At 42.4% G+C, this 11,486-nt stretch overlaps 1 protein-coding gene and 1 long non-coding RNA gene across 4 annotated transcripts in view; both read left to right on the forward strand.

Annotated features, from left to right (window-relative positions):
• On the forward strand, nt 1–5,559 carry LOC307044419. 2 transcript variants are annotated; one of them, XR_013809637.1, is made up of 4 exons: nt 1–418; nt 4,144–4,317; nt 4,421–4,573; nt 4,706–5,559. It is a non-coding gene; the product is annotated as an uncharacterized lncRNA (long non-coding RNA). The 2 variants fall into 2 exon arrangements; XR_013809638.1 differs by lacking the exon at nt 1–418 and having other exon boundaries at nt 3,198–4,317.
• A 1,286-nt stretch (nt 5,560–6,845) lies between these two features.
• LOC307045373 (SERTA domain-containing protein 2-like) overlaps nt 6,846–11,486 on the forward strand; it is a 57,289-nt gene continuing 52,648 nt past the window's right edge. Inside the window, exon 1 of one of the 2 annotated variants that reach the window (XR_013809898.1) lies at nt 6,846–7,125. The gene's annotated coding sequence lies outside the window, so the exon portion shown is untranslated. The remainder of the gene's footprint in view (nt 7,126–11,486) is intronic. The other variant, XM_079690998.1, reaches the window with a different exon arrangement.

Here is an 11,486-nt window from a genome sequence, read left to right on the forward strand (position 1 = left end):
ACGTCTACACTACAGGCATCAAAAAATGCTTTCAACGCTTCGCCCATTCACTTGAATGGGGTGACGTAGAAGATTTTGAATCTTCGCCGAACTGCATTGTGGGGAGCATGGCATGGCTTTGCAAGCATCACGAGCATCTATCGGCATCAAAAGTTGAACAATGTTCAACTTTTGAACAATGTTCAACTTTTGAGGCTCGATGCTTGGCATCAGCCAATGAAATCCCGTTTATGCAAATCCCACCAGTGCAAGCGCAGCCAATCAAACCGCGTGCAAGCTGGGAGAGCCAGACCGCAGTTCATTTCCTCATATTCCAAACGAGATATTACGGTAGCAAATCACCCGGTTCTTTACGACCGGAACTATTTACCGGGATACAAACCGGAGGAACCAGGCATGGAGGGAGGTGGCAGAGACAGTGGGTGAAACTGATAGTTTTTTCGCCTGTTTGGAGAGTTTATATCCAGTTTACTTCGTTTTAACATTGCTATTGCTTTGTATGTCGGGGGCGGGAGATTCATGTGATTGGTTGCTCGCAAAAATGCCTGTAGTGTAGGGTAATGTTGTGAATCGAGTGGCCCATGGTGGTGGTGGGTAGTGATGGCAAAATGAAGCTTTGAATGAAGCGTCGAACCACTTGGACAATTGTGTCGGAAATAGGTTCATTTCTCGAAGCTTCAGTTACAGCGACCTCTCCTGGCGAAGTGCAAGGCTGCAGTGGGTTTAACGCATCTTTGCCTTGAAAAATATTCGATACACACACACACACACACACACACACACACACTAAGACTGAATATCATGTTCTATTTGCAATTAAAGATTGATAATAGTGTGTATTGGGTTATTGAGAAGAGACTAGAGAGTGCTTGACATTTTTTTTGGCGGAGAGGGCATTTTATCAGTTATTAAAGTATTAAAGTTGAAAAGCAATGATTCAAAGTTTAACTATTCCGAGCTTTGAACCAGCTGCGCGGAGGATATCGCCGCATCTTGGCCGCCGGCTCTATCCACTGGGCTATCAATTCCTTAGACCATCGAAGTGTTTTTATATTACTCATTGTCTTTTTGTTCACAACTTCTCCACATTTCGAAGTGTTTCACGAACCAGAACGACCTATTTTTCTTCCTGGCTTGCTCTATAATGATCCAATTCAAATGCAATGCCAACAACAACTCAACAGCAACAATGCAAACTACGACAACAACCCACACATTGCGCATTGTTTAGAGCGGTTATAAAGTGTTGAAGCGCTCAAATTTGAAACTGTTTCAACCTGTCACCTGTCAGAATTGAGACGAGGCAGTGCATTGAATCACCTGATTGGACGGCGATCCAGTGAGTTGATTCATTCAGGAAATGAAGCAGTTGCTGGTTCGGACGTCACATGTCACGTGATTTGAAGCAGTTGCTGCTTCGGACGTCACATGTCACGTGATTTGAAGCAAGCTTCGAAGCACTGCTTCTATGGAATAGGAAGTCCAGGGTTGAAGCTCCGTTAGAAGCTTCAGTGTCAAACTGCCATCACTAGTGGTGGGGTTATGGTATGGGCAGGCGTATGTTATGGACGATAAACACAGGCCACTCGATTCACAACATTACCCTAACCCTAACATGCCACCCATCTCCTTCGCATAGAGTTGATCAGGTTGTTGATTGTGGCCTGTGGAATGTTGGTCCACTTCTCTTCAATGGCTGGGCGAAGTTGCTGTATATTGGCAGGAACTGGAACACGCTGTCGTATACGCCGATCCAGAGCATCCCAAACATGCTCAATGGGTGACATGTTAGGGCTAGGGTTAGGGTTTAACCCCTGGGTTTTCGGACCCCCCCAATAAAGCAAAACTGCACGTTTCAGAGTGGCCTTTTATTGTGGCCAGCCTAGGCACACCTGTGCAATAATCATGCTGTCTAATCAGCATCTTGATATGCCACACCTGTGAGGTGGGATGGATTATCTTGGCAAAGGAGAAGTGCTCACTATCACAGATTTTTTCAGATTTGTGAACAATATTTGAGAGAAAGGGTTATTTTGTGTATATAGAAAATGTTTTAGATCTTTGAGTTCATCTCATGAAAAATAGGAGCAAAAACAAAAGTGTTGCATTTATATTTTTGTTCAGTGTAGCTGGACCTGAAAGGTGAATACAGCTGGTAAAAGAAAAAGTGTTTGAATGCGTACATTAACAGGTTTATGATATCACTGTCCCGTCTAAAACACGATCTGACTTTAATTACATTTGACTCGAGTGTTTCGTCAACTTAATGTGTTGCTTAAAATAATACTTCTGCATATGTGACACTGTGAGTGTTGCACGGCCAGATAGGGCTCAGCTGGCTCAGATAAGGAAATATATGATACATTATGATGCGATATGAATGATAATGGGACACATCGACGTCTGCACTCACTGTGCCGCGGACTGTAGGCTACGTAATGTTACTTTGATCCGGTTACTTATGTTGTGGCAGATATTTAATTAAGCTTTCTTAACATAATAGTATAATAATAGTTATAATAGTCCGATTGCTCTGAAGATTGGAGGTGATATTCTATTAATTTTCACGTTCACACAGTCGGTGATTTTGGCCGGCCGTCTTTCCTGCAATGGCAGTTTAAACTGTATTTCCTCCGCACACTGAGCTCTGATTGGTCAGCACAGAAGGCGTGGTGCTTTCACTGTGTTGATCTCTTATCCTGGTACCTATCCTGCTTCGGAGCACAGACTAGGTTCCAGGATAAGTCACCATGGAGATCTAGCCCGCTAAAAAGTGAACCAGCTTCGTAGTACCGGAAATCCCAGAAGTTATCTTGCTAATGAAAATCCTGCTTCGTAGTATACCCCCCAGGTTAGGTTGCAGACTAAGAGCTCAACTCAGTGAAAGCACTGCCTGCTGACCAATCAGAGCTCAGTGTGTAGAGTTTAAAGCGATCAAGTCATACAGGAGAAAGGAAATACAGAAAAGCTGCCGTTGCAGGAAAGACGGCCGGCAAAAATCACCGACTGTGTGAACGTGAACATTAATAGAATATCACCTCCCATCTTCAGAGCAATCTGACTATTATAACATTAGCGTTAAGAAAGCCTACTTAAATATCTGCCACAACATAAGTAACCGGATCAGAGTAGCATTAAGTACAGTCGATCCGCGGCATATCACATCATATATTTCCTTATCTGAGTCAACTGAGCTGTATCTGGCCTTTCAACACTCACAGTGTCACATACTGTATGCAGAAGTATTATTTTAAGCAGCACATTAAGTTGACGAAACACTCGAGACAAATGTAATTAAAGTCAGATCCACTCGTGTCTTAGACGGGGCAGTGATATCATAAACCTGTTAATGTACGCATTCAAACACTTGTTCTTTTACCAGCTGTATTCACCTTGCAGGTGCAACTATGTGGCTTTTATCCTGGATACAGTGTTTAAGTCATGGATGTTTAAAGTTTAACTTCTTCATATGTCTAATATTATAGTTGACTTTTCATTCAGGAAGTATGACGCTGCGCTGTCAGTACGCTTCTCCATGTTTGTGATTGGTCGAATGCTCCAAATACCACCCCTTTCATGTGAACGCGCACCTAACTAGATAGGGCTCGGCTGTCTTGAGCGATCCACTTGATAACCCGCGTCGTAGTACCGTTTAGCGAGAGCGCGTATGTTTTGGATTAGGCCAACCGGCTAACTCAAATATATCCAGGTTAGGTTGAACCAGCTTCGTAGTACAGGCCAATGAGCTGTCCAACTATGAAAACACTCCTTGAACATGCACGCTATGTGAGAATCTGCCTTGGTACAAAGCAGCAGTGAAAACAGGGTAGGCTACGGAGTTTCATTGATTTGGGCATTCTCTCAATAAGCGAGTGGAATGGATTTGATAGTGAAGCACTGACACAGCGCTCTACAAAGTGCGGCGAGTGGATAGACTGATTCACGGACTTTCCACATGGTAAAAGTGGGGGGATCTAAACTAATTATTTCAAAAAGTGGGGGGGACTTGTCCCTCACTTAATCCCTCCTATAATGGCTGCGACACCCATGGATCTAACGGTACCATGATGAGTTGTTTACACCAACCAGTTTTAGTTGTCAATTTTCAGCTGCAGCAACTTTATTTATCTTCTGTTTCTGCAGCTGCTCAGTGCCCTGAAGTCTCTGAAGACTGTTGGTGTGATCACGCTGATATCAAACCTCAGAACCTCATGCTGCTGATGGAAAACAACTCAGAGTCAAAGTGATTGACTTTGGTTCAGCCGTTGTATCTGCTGAAGTCAAGCGTGGTGTCATCATGCAGCCTGCTGCGTACAGGTGGGTGTTTGTGTTCCAGTTATCATTTTTTTTTTTGTCGAATCACATCACTGCATGATATGTAAAACATTCCAAAATTAAAACGCTTTTCTTCCACCCTCAGGTCTCCTGAAGTTATTATGGGCCTTCCCATCACAGAGGCAGTGGACATCTGGTCTTTGGGTGGTGTTTTGGCAACCATGTACCGACTGGCTTCCCTCCGCAAAAACACAGAGGGAGTTCAACCAGTGTCAGAAATCTGGAGGACCTGCAGAAGGTAGGGTCCTTCTCTTAGTGTACAAGTAAATGATTAACAAGTTTGGAATATCCATGGTTTGGTTTCGATATCAGCCATTTTTCGTTTTTACCACTAAATTTAAACAATGTTTGACTTCATTTCCACATGCAGCTGAACCCAGCTTTAATCTACCAATGAGCAAAGGTTCGTCCTCCTGACTGAGATGCTGCACCTGAATCTTTGGAGGAGAACCACACCCAGTGACGCTCTGCTAGACCCATTCATAACTGGACTGGATGCTGTTGACTCTCTGGTAGAGGAATCATCTGAGGAAGATAACGGTTATGTTGGTGGTGATGGTGATTCTCCTGCAGTGGACACATCAGAGGGGGCTTCATCCGACATGAGCTCAATAGACGTAGCCTGCGCTGCCACCGTGGATTCATTCGTGGGTGTAGAAAACGTATAGCTGTTGTTTTCTCCATTGATGAGGCCTCAGTTGGTGCCCCTGTTTCTACAGATGACACCATGACAGCTGTTCCAAAGAAGGAGGTCTCAGCTCCCCGTTGCTTCACTGTCGAAAGCTTACTTGGTGGTGGAGACTCAAAGAGAGCAACGACTGTTCTTTATGACGCTGTTACAGAGGCACAGCCGCAGCTGATAAATCTGCTCCAGCCATGACAAAAGCTGCACTCAAAAGTCCCTCCACTGGTGAAGGTTCTTCTCCACCCTCTACCGCTGACGCCCACATCAGCTCTGGTGGAGTCTCAGCCAGAAACAGTCAGGGGAAAAGGATCAGGAAGTTCTTCGTAAGGATGTTCAGGGCCCTGAGCGGCTGTTGCTCTGCCAATGTTGAGCAATAATTAGATGTTATCTGTTTTCTTTGTTCTTTTATTTCATTATTAAAAGTTTTCTTCCATGTGTAATCTGGAGGATAGTTTTTACCCAGGAGATACTATTAGTAGTGGATTACTGTTACCTGCAACTACATTATTAGTATTTTACTATGTTTGTAAGTGCAAAATACCTCATATCTTGCAAACTGAAGCCCGCACTCAGAACTATAAACACTTACCAATACAAAACCAATGGCACACACTTGACTTCCTTTATAGTACAAGACACTTTACCCTTGTTGACACTACTCCAATGTAGGAAGTCTGCTTTGTTTTGGAGATCTGAGCTGAGGTTTTGCTCTTTGAGTGCGAGTTTAAATAATTGTGCTTTATGTCTAATTTTAGTGTGTTAGCAACTGGAAAAAAATCTAAGTAGGAAAAGAAACAATCCCACTAAACAGTGCAAGTGAGAAAATACCAACCTCCACCACCTGGGGGCGCAGCGGGACAACACATGTCAGTAATAGTGTCTAATGAAAAAAGACAACCTTAAAATCAGAAGATGTTTGAGGGGCAGAGGAATACATGAAGGATTTCAGTTGAAGAACCCTTTAATTTGACCATGATCTTATTATTTACACTTTTCTGATAAGCACACATGCTGAGTGGTCTTGGTAGAAACAGCACAGGTGTCACTGACAACATTAACATACATTTTTTAAAGCAAAAATGTAGAACTTAATATTTGTACTTTAAGCTAACATAATACAATGTGGCCTGCATTCAGAAGCTCTCCTATTACCTGGCTTTAACGTAATAGAGAGTAACAAGGTTAATTGCATTTGGATTCTCAGATTAGGTTCTGATTACATCTTTATCACGTAGTGATTGTAACAGAATACATTTTTATTGTAACCCTCCCAACCCTGCCTCAAACATGTTTGCATAATGAATACACATAACTATTTCGTTTTACACCTGGATATAAACCAAACACACAGAAGTGTGGGGGCATGGATGTATAATAAGTGTGGGGGCTGCTTAACTGTACCCGCTTCCGCAGAAATCTCTATTGGCCGCCACCGCGGTGTGGGCGGGACACGACGCTGTGACTCAGCTCTGAGTCACTGCACGACCTGTCTGTCAAATACTGCCTGCTGCTGCGTTCATGTACCATGGGGAAAAAATGATATTTTTAACTCGTGTCAGAAAAATATCGCTACTGGAAAGGAAACAAACAAGTCTTCTAATCTAAGCATTGTAAACCTATAAACATACGTCTACATTATATACATTATTATTGTTCGTTCATGCAGTAAAGTTTCTACACACTCTCCCGCACCCATTGATAAAAGTTTAATTAGGCAACATATTCCCTGCATGTATTGTTAAGGCTAAAGTAGCGTTAGCCTTAATTATAATCGTATTCAGCAGTTACACTCCAAAGTGATCCGGATATTACCGAGTAGGCTGTTTTAAAGACCCTTGGACAGAGGAGTGGGTTGATCGTAGCTTATTTTCTGTCCGTGTCATGCTACTTAAACGCATCACCAGACTGGCTGCTTTACATGACTTCGCATTGGCCGCTTTTTGATACATTGGAGGCGTTGGACAGAGGCTCACAGTTTTAAGGAAAAGTAGACCTCTCAACAGCATCGGAGTGAGCTTTCTGCTGTAACAACAACATCTCCAAAGCCATCGCTGTCAAATATTTTTTCTACTTAAGCACCGTGCTGGACAGCTGTGTCATTGAGGGTGAGTGCCTAGAGTTTTGCCTTTAACTCTTGTCGTGTTTGCTGGTGTTTGGGGCTCCTGGTTGTTTCTTGTTATGTTCCCCTTTAACTTCTTGGGATTGAATATAACGCATCCTTGTTTCAGCACCTTAAACATTGTTCACAATGATTCCTTCATTGGTAGCGTTAACACATATATACGGGTCAAATGAACGGGCAGGTAGTCTTTTCTATCTTAATTAGTCAACACTTCCACAAGTCTAAACGCGCAGCGTGGAACCCCCGTTACGCGTTGCCTTTACCGCCAAACTGCACCAGGGAAATGCTGGATTATTTGATCTTGCCTATTTATTAAAGCTGATACATGAAAGAATGAGCTTTCAGTTATATGTTTTATATTTATTGAAGCAGTGCTTTAAATCGGCATACATATGACGCACCAAATAATCATATTAATTGGATTTATAAAGAAATGTATTGATTTATATTTTCGAAATTGTACTGACATCCTCCTTCTATTGACAGACAGTGGGACTGCCTTAGAACACAGGTGGTTTACATTATATGGACATATTTTTTATATGTAGCCTATGCCACATTTTGTAAATTACTGTCACATTTAAAACATCCATATATTTACTTTGAATGTGTATTTTCCAAAAGGCAATATTCAGGAACTACAGTTTGAAAGGTTATCATAAGAAAAGGTTATCATCAGACTCGGATTGAAACCATGACATTAGCTGGCCATGATATACTCTCCACTCTGAGGAAAGCAGTGTATTCCCCGCTGTGTTGCTGTATGCATTATAAGCAGGTTCTGGTAAAGCTCACACCGTCAGTTATGTGCTCTTCTCGTGTGTGTGTGTGTGTGTGTGTGTGTGTGTGTGTGTGTGTGTGTGTGTGTGTGTGTGTGTGTGTGTGTGTGTGTGTGTGTGTGTGTGTGTGTGTGTGTGTGTGTGTGTGTGTGTGTGTGTGTGTGTGTGTGTGTGTGTGTGTGTGTGTGTGTGTGTGTGTGTGTGTGTGTGTGTGTGTGTGTGTGTGTGTGTGTGTGTGTGTGTGTGTGTGTGTGTGTGTGTGTGTGTGTGTGTGCAATGTCATCAAGTTCATTTTTTGGAAAATGATATTTGTAGGATAATTCATGTTTTTAATTGATTATAACGCAATTACTGCATGGATTATTCTGATTGATGTAATTATTATTGTTTATTTTTAAATGTATTTCTATTATTATTTATGAGAATATCATATTGCCAACGATAGTGTCATCTTACTTTTATAATTATAAATGTTTTTGTCGTCTCTTTTATGTCTCAGTTTCCGGTTCAGTGTGTAAATTGTCACATTAGCAGCGTACACACCGCAGTACTTTTCCCACTTTAGTTCCGATATAGTTCCGAAATGTCGCGTTGACACCAAAAAGAGCCGGAACTAAAATGAGTTCATCAGAACCTTTTTTACCCCCTTTTCTATCCCTGCTAGAGAGCAGGGACTTCGTGGGAGAAAAAGGTTCCTATGTCTGATTGGCTGGGCGGAATGCAAACCACGCCCCGTAAAAACTCCCCAAAAAGTTTTGTGAAGCCGCCATTTTATTATCCTTGCATTAGCATTATTAGCATTAGCCCAGCGCACAAACGCAGAGAGTCTAACTTATGGCAACACAAAAGAAAACATGGGAGCGGTGGAGACGAGGAGGTGTCGGCGTTCTGGCTATTTACTCGAAGGCTTCAGTAGAAGCTGCTCGGAGTCCCAGCAGCTTCTACTGAAGCCAGTCCCCAACTCCGGGGACTTCCGGCTGGGGACTTCGGGCGGTAGTATACGCTGTGAAGTTGTTTGCGGCCTGCCAGTAAACCCAAAGCAGAAAAAGAAGAAGGGACGTCAGCGGCTTCATTTGTGATCTGTACTTAGTTAGTACATTCATGAGAACTAAAGAGTTCTCATGAACTAAAGTGGGAAAAGTACTTGCGGTGTGAACGTGCCTAATGATGAAAAGTTCAATAAGCCCAGTAACCCACTGTACTACAACTTTTACCCCTTTCACACCAACGCGGTTCCAGGGCCGATTCGGAGCTGGAGCTTGAAAAGCACCGTTTTTTCATGTTCACACCGCCTTTCCGCCAGCTTCAACATGATCCGTGGAAATAACATTGAGAATCAGTTTTAATGTTATACCGTAGTAATTAATGCTGCAACGGTGGGTATTTTGAGCTTGGCGCATGCAGAGGCTAACAGCTAGCTCTAACGTCATCGAATAGGACGTATATTTACCTTCTTTCTCCTACGGAATCATCGTTGAAATCGATGATGATTGTAAAACACTTTTGAATGTAGCATGTAAAGTTGGTAGTAAAGTCGTCCCATTTCTTTCATTTCGTTTCGACAGAGCAAAACGAGTAGCGCTTCAATACAATCGGCCATTGTTGTTGTTGTCGATGTGAGGGGTTTCCGCGCGGTTTGGCTTTATGAAGCAGGCATGCAAATGGTTACGTCATGACGCAAACGGTTACGTCATGACGCAAACGATGACGCAGCACCAGTCGGGTTCTGAGCGGTGTGAACAGGGCGGGAGCTGAACCGGTTCTGAACCAGAAAAGCTCTAGCACGGAGCTAGAACGGGAAAAGCCTTGGTGTGAAAGGGGCATTAGAGGTACTTCAAGGCCTACAAAAACGTATAGTCATTTATGTTACTTTAAACTACGATACTTTTTAGATGGAAGTATTGTTTTTTCAGTATTTATTTGACAGCTTTAATATTTACTCTCATATTAGGGTTTGAGATGGAAAAATAAAAAAACCTTGTGAACTTTATGAAATAAAAAATGAATTGGTATCATTTTGACTTTAAAGTGTGTAGTTTCCCCTAGACCTTAGTTCCACCAAAGTGTGGTGCTTCTCTGACAAATCACAAAAAACCTAAAACTAACAAAAACGGTAATTAAAAAAAAAAAAGGTACTGCTTCAGTCAGTCTCGCCCATGTTGGGATGCCTGCCCTGGATAATTTGGCTACCATCAAATGGCTGAAAAGCTGCCACAACTTTGTCAACGGGATTACACAAGCGACCTGGTTTCTAATTCATCAGATAATCCAGATTAAGGTGCCGTAGTTTGTCTGAGTTTCTGCCTAGAGCTCAGACGCTGCGGCCCGTCTGGCAGATAAACTCTGCTGCCATCCAGAGTTCACATGATACATTCATGACCCAGAACTAGCTCCCTATGGTACATCTCAAAACTGCTGGTAGAGTAATGAGCAAATTAAACCTGTCCACATTTTGTAAACTTGTCAGTAGAAAACAGGTCACATCCTATCTTGTTCTTCAATTCAACTCATTTACAACCTGCAATTCGAAACTGTTGTTCCACAAGATAGAGCAGCTGGTGCTCAAGGTTAAGCATGAGTACATTTGTTCTCACCCAAAGTTGACACCCATTGGATTTTTGTCCGGGTTCCGGTGCAGATATCTTGAATAAGACTTCCTCTTCTATTTTATGCTAATTTGAGTAGAGAAAATACAGTATGTCTATGACCTGATAAGCTAATTTTGAGTTACTATCGAGGTAAACCCTTGTCAAACATTAGCCAGTTGAGTGGTGAAGGAATAAGTCCTAAAACCCATAGTTCAAACAAAGCACTCCACTAATGTAGTGGAAATCTCAATGAAATTAATATTTTATAAACTGACCTTTGGCTACAGGTGGGAGAGGCTATCCACAAACATGGCAGGTGTGCTCCAGTCACATTACTGCTCCAAATATCCTGAGAGAGAGAGAGAGAGAGAGAATCTTTAAATAGACAGTAGAGTGGCTGTGATGATAGCATCTCAACACTATAATCCCTCAGTAGGACTGGCATTACTGCACTGCAAACCCTGGTTTCACTCCAGACTGAACAGTCCAACTTCAGAGTAATCCTTTTAAATGTGTCATGTACATGGTCTTGCGGGTCAGTGAGACAGCAGGTGGGGGGGCAGATCATGTTCCTGCAATGTTGTGGGCTTTACCTGCCATTTGTTGAAAGTTTTGCTGGACCCTCACTGTTAAACCCTTCGGCTATCATTATCATCCCCAGATATATTGCTCTTGAAACTGAGCAGACACAATTGGTGTCATTGACAATTTTAGACAGTAGAGCTTTAGTTAAAGTGGACCTATCATGCTATATTTGAAACATATATTGTAGGGCCATACCTATATAAAACATGTCTTTGAAGTTTTTATTTCAAAATACCAAACAGATCATGCATTTTAGCCATGCCTCATTTTGCTCCATTTGCTCTTTTCCACCCCTGTTTTTGCAAGGGCTGATTCTGCTTTTGTGGCAGACTACAGCGCCACTTACAGCCTGGCATATGTACTACAGCGTCTCCAGCGCTTTCGAGCGGTCT

The sequence above is a fragment of the Notothenia rossii genome (genome assembly GCF_949606895.1).
Source record: "Notothenia rossii genome assembly, chromosome: 6".
In the NCBI taxonomy this organism is placed as follows: domain Eukaryota; kingdom Metazoa; phylum Chordata; class Actinopteri; order Perciformes; family Nototheniidae; genus Notothenia; species Notothenia rossii.